This window comes from Canis lupus, chromosome 10, assembly GCF_011100685.1.
Source record: "Canis lupus familiaris isolate Mischka breed German Shepherd chromosome 10, alternate assembly UU_Cfam_GSD_1.0, whole genome shotgun sequence".
Taxonomy (NCBI): Eukaryota; Metazoa; Chordata; class Mammalia; order Carnivora; family Canidae; genus Canis; species Canis lupus.
This window is the reverse complement of record NC_049231.1, coordinates 68,876,821-68,883,436: the sequence shown is the minus strand read 5'-3', so window position 1 is coordinate 68,883,436 and position 6,616 is coordinate 68,876,821. Positions and strand designations below refer to the sequence as shown.

At 49.1% G+C, this 6,616-nt stretch overlaps 1 pseudogene; it reads right to left on the bottom strand.

The window, feature by feature from the left end:
- Positions 1 to 269: 269 nt before the first annotated feature.
- On the bottom strand, positions 270 to 430 carry LOC119873798 (annotated as a pseudogene).
- Between the last annotated feature and the right edge of the window lie 6,186 nt (positions 431 to 6,616).

Sequence of the window (6,616 nt, the reverse complement as noted above, 5' to 3'; positions counted from 1 at the left end):
CTTCAGCCCAGTGAGACCAATTTTGGAGTTCTGACCTCCAGTACCATCTAAGAATCAATCCGTGTTGTTTTAAGCCACTGAGATTGTAGTGATTTATTACAGTAGCAAGCAGAAACTCGTTGTATACGATTATAAAACTTATTTTCTTGGGCGGCCCATAAGCTGGCTCTGGAGGCAATTTCCAACAAAACAAACTTTCTCATTTTTTTTTTTTTTCAGAACAAGGGTATCACATATTTATGACCTGCCTATTTCATACCAGGTTCAAAAGTAGATGAGCTCCCCCCAGAGAGTGTATGAAGTGAGAACAGAAGCCCTAAAGCAGACCCTAGAGTAGTGATTCCTAGACTTCCCTGGGTTCTTGTTAAAATGGAGATTCTGGTAAGAACAAATATTACACTTGATCTTAGCCAAAAGGCTGAGAAGCAATAGGATTTTACGCTAAATAAAATAAATCAGTCAGAGAAAGACAATAATCATATGGTCTCACCCATATGTGGAATTTAAGAAACAAAACAGAAGAGCACAGGGGAAGAGAGGAAAAAATAAAACAAGATGAAATCAGAGAGGGAGACAAACCGTAAGAGACTCTTAATCATGGAAAACAAACTGAAGGTTACTGGAGGGGCGGGGGGCAGGGGGAGATGGGGAAACCAGGTGACCGGTACTGAGGAGGGCACGTGATGAGATGAGCACTGGGGCTTATGTAAGACTGATGAGTCATCACTGACCTCTACCTCTGAAACCGTAACTTATAAGTAATATGTTATATGTTAATTAATTGAATTTAAATAAAATAATTTTTTTGAAAAAAATGAAGATTCTGACTCAGAAGGACTGGAGTGAACCCTGAGTTTCTGCATTTCTAACATGCTCCTGATGACCCCGTGCAGCTGGTCCCCACAGTTTGAGCGGCCAGGGTCCAGGGGACCACTTCGAAGGGGGCACATTTGATTGGCACACAAGAGTCTCCACCAGTGGACTTGTCCGTTGGCAGTTCCCAAGTCTATCCGGGTCTTTGCAAAATTCCTTGACAGGTGCCCAGGTCTGCAGAGCGCTCATGACGGGCAGCACGTCATTCACGTCCACTCCCACCAAGTGAACTGTACATACTCTCGGTTGGATCCGTTCCCAAGCAAATGCATGCCAGGGTGATCCAAGCTGTACTTACCCTAATCATATATTTTAATCATATGATGAAGTTGATTAGTTGAAACCAACGAAATAGGAGTGCAAAGAAAAAAAAAAACAGAGCTTTTTCTATTAAAATTAAGTAATTAGATTTGGAAAGAGAATTTAAAACCTGTCAAATCACATGGGAGTAAGTGTGTGGGGAGGGGTGGGGGATCCTAAAGCTCTCTGCACTTAGAATGCTTTAAAATATGCCTTCAAATTTTCACCCCCATTTTTAAAGAAACCAAAATTGTCCTCTTGAGGACGTTGCAGATGACAAACATTTTGACAAGAAAAACTGTAAGGATACGCGTCTGGTTCTTAGGTGAAACACTGAAGGTCGAGTGGCCGCTCCCTCTCTCGGTGGTGGTGACAGCGGCCTTGTTTATGCTTCAGACCTCTGGTTTTACTTCCACAACACTGCCGGGGCTACCGACCAGCCCTGTCAGGACTCAGCACCACAAACCTGTCAGGGGCTGTGATTAATCTCTGTTTTTTGCAGAGGAAGAATCTGAAGCCAAAAAAAAAAAAAGAGTGAATCGACTGAGTTCTGGAACCAGCCAAAGCCTCACCACCCTCAGGCCGGATCATGGCGCCCCTGCCCAGCCTCACCCTTCAAGGGGGCTCCCTGCTTAGAAGCAGCACGAGGCCGATTGACATGCACCCACGTGTAGGAGAAGCAGCAAGGAACGCACACGAGCCACGCACCTGTAGACAAACAGAAGGTCACATTCTGACGTTTATTTCTTTTTTATTTTATTTTTTTCATTCTGATGTTTAAAAAGAGAGAATTGCACGTATTGTTTTGGCGAACTAGGGTCGGAGAGTAAAGAGAAACAGCAGCTGTGGCAAAACCACATCAGGTTGAAGGAAGTCTAGGTCAGAAAACTCTAAAAAACCAGAATACAGATGCCTGAGACGGCCCTAGAGACCCTACGGTGGTTTCTCACCAAAGTAAGTGCTACTTCAAGATTATGTGGCGTGGCTGGGGTGGAATAGCGAGCACTGTGTGTACGTGCTCCGTCGTCATATGCTGGACGATGGAAACTTAGGTCGTGGAGAATCATCAAGCAGAAGGGCCGCAGTCCGCGTCTTCTGAGTCACTCTTCGGGAGGGAAGGCCGTTGGGCCGAGCTCCAGGCAGGTGCAAGCAACCTGAGGCCGCGGCCTCGCCGCCCGTTCCCGGCCACAGCAGGTCGGGGTAAGAGTGACTTCTGCGGCCTCCGCATGGGTCCCACAGGGCTTCCCCGGACCTTGCAGAGGAGACCCCACTGGGCAGCCGGCTCCCCTCCTCCTCCGTACGCTGCATCTTCGCTTCGTACTTGGGCACCGCTCGTCAGCAGGGGCGAGCAAAGCAACACCCCGGCCTCCGGCCCTCCCCAACCTCCCCCCCCCCCGCGGCCTCTCGGCCTCGCAGGCCACGGGGCAGAAGGGGGCAGAGCAGAGACTCAGCAGGCCAAGGGCTCCCGGGCATCTCCGGGAACCGGGCGCGGGTAGTCACAGGGAGGATAAACACCGGCCAGAAGGGACCCTGGCCCAGCACACGGCCCGGACAGACGGGGCAGCAGGGGCAGCAGGGGCAGGAGAACGAACGATGCCTGCGGAGTGAACGGTGGCGGAGGCTCGCTGTCCTGTCTTCTCCCCCCCACACCGTCCAGGGTCGGACGCTTCCAGGACGGTTCGCTTCGGAGCTCTGGGAAGCTCCGGGATAGCAGGAGGCCTGCAGAGTCTTGCCATTTCCCGGGTCCCCTGCTCAGTGCATCAGGACCACAGGACGGCGGCGGCAGTTGCACCCTCCCTGCGAGACGTGGAAACCTCTGGCACAAGGCCTGAGGAGGGCTCCCCTCTTCCAGGCCTCTTGTCTGCGAGCAACAGCTCTTTCCCGGAAGCCTTCCAGGCCAACCTCCTAGCACATCTCCTTAGCCGGGTCAGGGCCACACGCGCAGCCCTGAACCAGTCCCTAGCAAGAGGGATGGGCTTTCTGTGGGTGCCTCAGAGCCGAGCTCCTTAGACTCGAGTGGGCATCAGAAAGGCCTGGGGAACTTGTGAGAAAAGAACAAACAAACACATTTCTGGGCTCTACCCCCAAAGGCTCCGACTCCGTGAGTCTCGGGGTGCGCGGGAGAGTCTGCATTTCTGCGGGGCTCCCACATGATGCTGATGGCGCTGGCTTAAGGATCACTGGATTTGGGCACCCAGCCCGCGGGGAGAGGGCCCATCCTGTTTTGGCATTTTGAGCAGTTCTAACGTGACTTCCTGCCCACGTGTTTCAAGTTAAGCCTTGTGGGGCGCACAGCCCGCCCCCACGCTCAAAGCTTAGTCATCCCGCTCGTTCAGGGAAGTCATGATTATAACCATCAGAAGAAGTAAAATCAGAAATGGTCACAAGTGGCGACCTCGGGGAAGCAGGTGGGAGAGGAGGGGGACGAAAGGAAGTGACGATAGATTTTATTATGCTCATGCGCCCATGTGAATGGATTGGATTTTTCTTTTCATCAGTATTATTGAACTACTATTCTTTAATAAGAAAACCTTTATAGGCATGTTTTTCCTACTAAAAGGTCTCAACTTCCTTTCTCCAACCAGCCATTTCCATGGACTTCTCAAGATCAAGGCTGTGAATCAAGCTTAACTGAGTCACATGAAGTGGTTATCTTTCAAGGATACCAGTAATTGACCTAAAACCATCACGGGGATGTTGACAAAATATTAACCAACGGTTTGCACCAAAATTTGCCTTCAGAATGGCACGCTTCCCTTTTGAAAAATAATTTGAAAAGAACCCAGGGAACAGTTCATCTCCACTCCTCTCCAGGCTGCCACCACCGCCACCAGCACCAGCACCGCCACCGCTACCGCCACCACCAGCACAGGCCACCATGAAGCCCAGAACCAAGGCTCAAGAGAAAAAGGTGAAATGCTCTGCAAATAAGCGGAGAAACCGCCGGACCTCCTCAGGGAATCCAGTGGAGAATGGAGAGGAGGAAGAGAGAAAAATGGCACGATTGAGAGGGACGGGCTGTGGTTTGCGATCACCTGGACCTTCCCCGTCATTTCCGCGGGACCGTCTTCAGCCAGGAGCCTCATCCACACTGTGTGAGTCGTGCCCACGTGTTGCGGTGGAAACTAAAGCGGCTAATGTTCCACCTTTGACATGGGGCGACCCCGACAACCTAGGAAGACAAACAGAAGGCCGAGGATGTTCAGAGGATAACGTAAGGTTGGTCGGCCTGCGGGACCAACGGGCCACTTCCCACAGGCCGAGTCATGAGAGAGTTGAAGGCACTGCCCCTGTGTCCCAAGGGGCAGGTCAGCCCCCCGTGACACCCGCTTATAGAAGAACAGGAGAAGGCCACCGAGCGCCCGTCAGGGGGCATATATTTCAACCTCGGGAAGCTGCCAGGAACCTGGGGGCTCTGGCCTCTTGACAAGGTGCTGCCTCTCAGAACCATCTTTCTGGAAGAGGCGGTGGGCAGTGTCCGGAGCCAGCTGGGCTGGGCGCTACAGGCCCAAACCCCAGTGTGTCCTTCAGCTAGAACAACTCTGAGAGCTCCTAGGCTGGCATTTGCCTACCAGAATCCAGAAAAGCCGACGCTGACCCATTGCAGAGGTTTCTGAGTGAATGAATGAGAAAAAGAAAGAAAGAAAGAAAGAAAGAAAGAAAGAAAGAAAGAAAGAAAGAAAGAAAGAAAGAAGAAAGAAAAGAAAAAGAAAAAAGAAAAGAAAAGAAAAGAAAAAAGAAAAGAAAAGAAAAGAAAAGAAAAGAAAAGAAAAGAAAAGAAAGAAAAAAAGAAAAGTCTTCTAGCTATTTTTAGCCCAATTCACTCTAAAATCGCTATTTCATTCACCATCTGAAGAATAGGGGCTCTGATTCAAGTAATACTTATGCTCCTTTCCGGTCTGGTCATCATTTCCCACCAATACCCAGGGAATAATCCCAAGTTCCCCCACTAGTACAGACTTATTGTTATTATTCCATTTGCTCAGGACCTGAAAGGATTCTATTCATCAGCACATTTCTTTTATAATTCGTTTTTTTTTTCCCTTAAGTATCTCCATTTCTCTTTGCAATTGTAAAACTGGGTTGAATTCTTGTTTTTTTCCTCCCTTTCTGTGGCTGATTCTCCTTTTCATTTATATATTACCTATTTGACTCATCTGCAGACCCAGCATGACACCCACTTCATTTTATCTAAAGTAATTAGCCGGGTAAGGATCAAACAAGAGGAGCTTGCTCAGGCCTCCAATAGGGCCCCTCTCAGAAAGAATAACACCGTCACCCTAAGGAACGGGATTCTTTAGTTAGAAATAAAAAAAAAAGAAATCCAAAGAGAAATGTATTGGCCTTTTGTCTTGTAATCCGGAGTCCAGTTTGGTTCTGCTCTTTGTCACCCTCCCAGAAAGGGTCATGGGGCAGCGGGGACGTCCACATCGGCACCAGCGCGTTACATCCGTGCCGCGTGGCAAAGCGGGGCTGAAATGCCAGGCACCCTCACTTGCCAAATTTCAGGACCTTAGGAGCCTGGTTTAATTTGCTCCAAATGATAGAAAAAAATTACCAGTTTGTCACATCCGCAGCCACAGAAACGCGGCAAGAGGAGAGCGCCTTTCTGGGCTCCCTCTGCTGGCCTTTCAGAAAACCACCTGTCCCCTTCCCTTTTCTCTTTCTTTTTCTTTTTCTTTCATTTTCATTTTCTTTTTCTTTCTCTTTTTCTTTTTCTTTTTCTTTTTCTTTTTCTTTTTCTTTTTTTCTTTCTTCTTTCTTTCTTTTTTATCTTACGCTTGATTTATTTCTATTTATTCTTTCACTGTTAGACGCTTTCACGTTTAGATTTTTTTCTAGCACATGCGAAGAGTTACTTATTAACACAGTAAAGCAAAGAAAGTGCCTACTCAAGTATGCCTGGAAAGAAAAAAAAAAACACTAGTCAGAGTAATGGCGTCTTTGAATATATTTGTTATATTCTTTCGGGAAAACTGGCCAATGATCACAAATAACTCGCACCTGTCCCCTTCCAACCAGATCCTGCGCCGCGGGCAGGTCCGCAGGAGGCCACCTTCCTGCCGAAGGCGAGCCTCAGGCCCAGAGGGAGGTTAGGGCCACAGAGACTGGGAAGATCTTTCCAAGGCACCCGGCGCTCCGAAAGATGAAGAAGGAAGAGGGAAGGGCCAACCCAATGGCGAGTCCAAACTGAAATGCTGATTCTCCGGCCCACCCTACAAAGAAGTAAGCCTGAGAGGGGGCCCAGGTGTGCGTACACTGCAGGAGGATCCCAGGTGATTCTGTTGCACCTCCTGGCTGGGAACCCCAGGTCGGAAAAGTTCTGGTTTATATTTCCTGTGGACTCGGGCTTCCTCAGCCTGTTTTACAGGCTTTGGGGGACAGGGAAGAATCAGCATCTTAACCTGACCCAGTGTGCTTGGTCATTTAAGGGGCACCTATA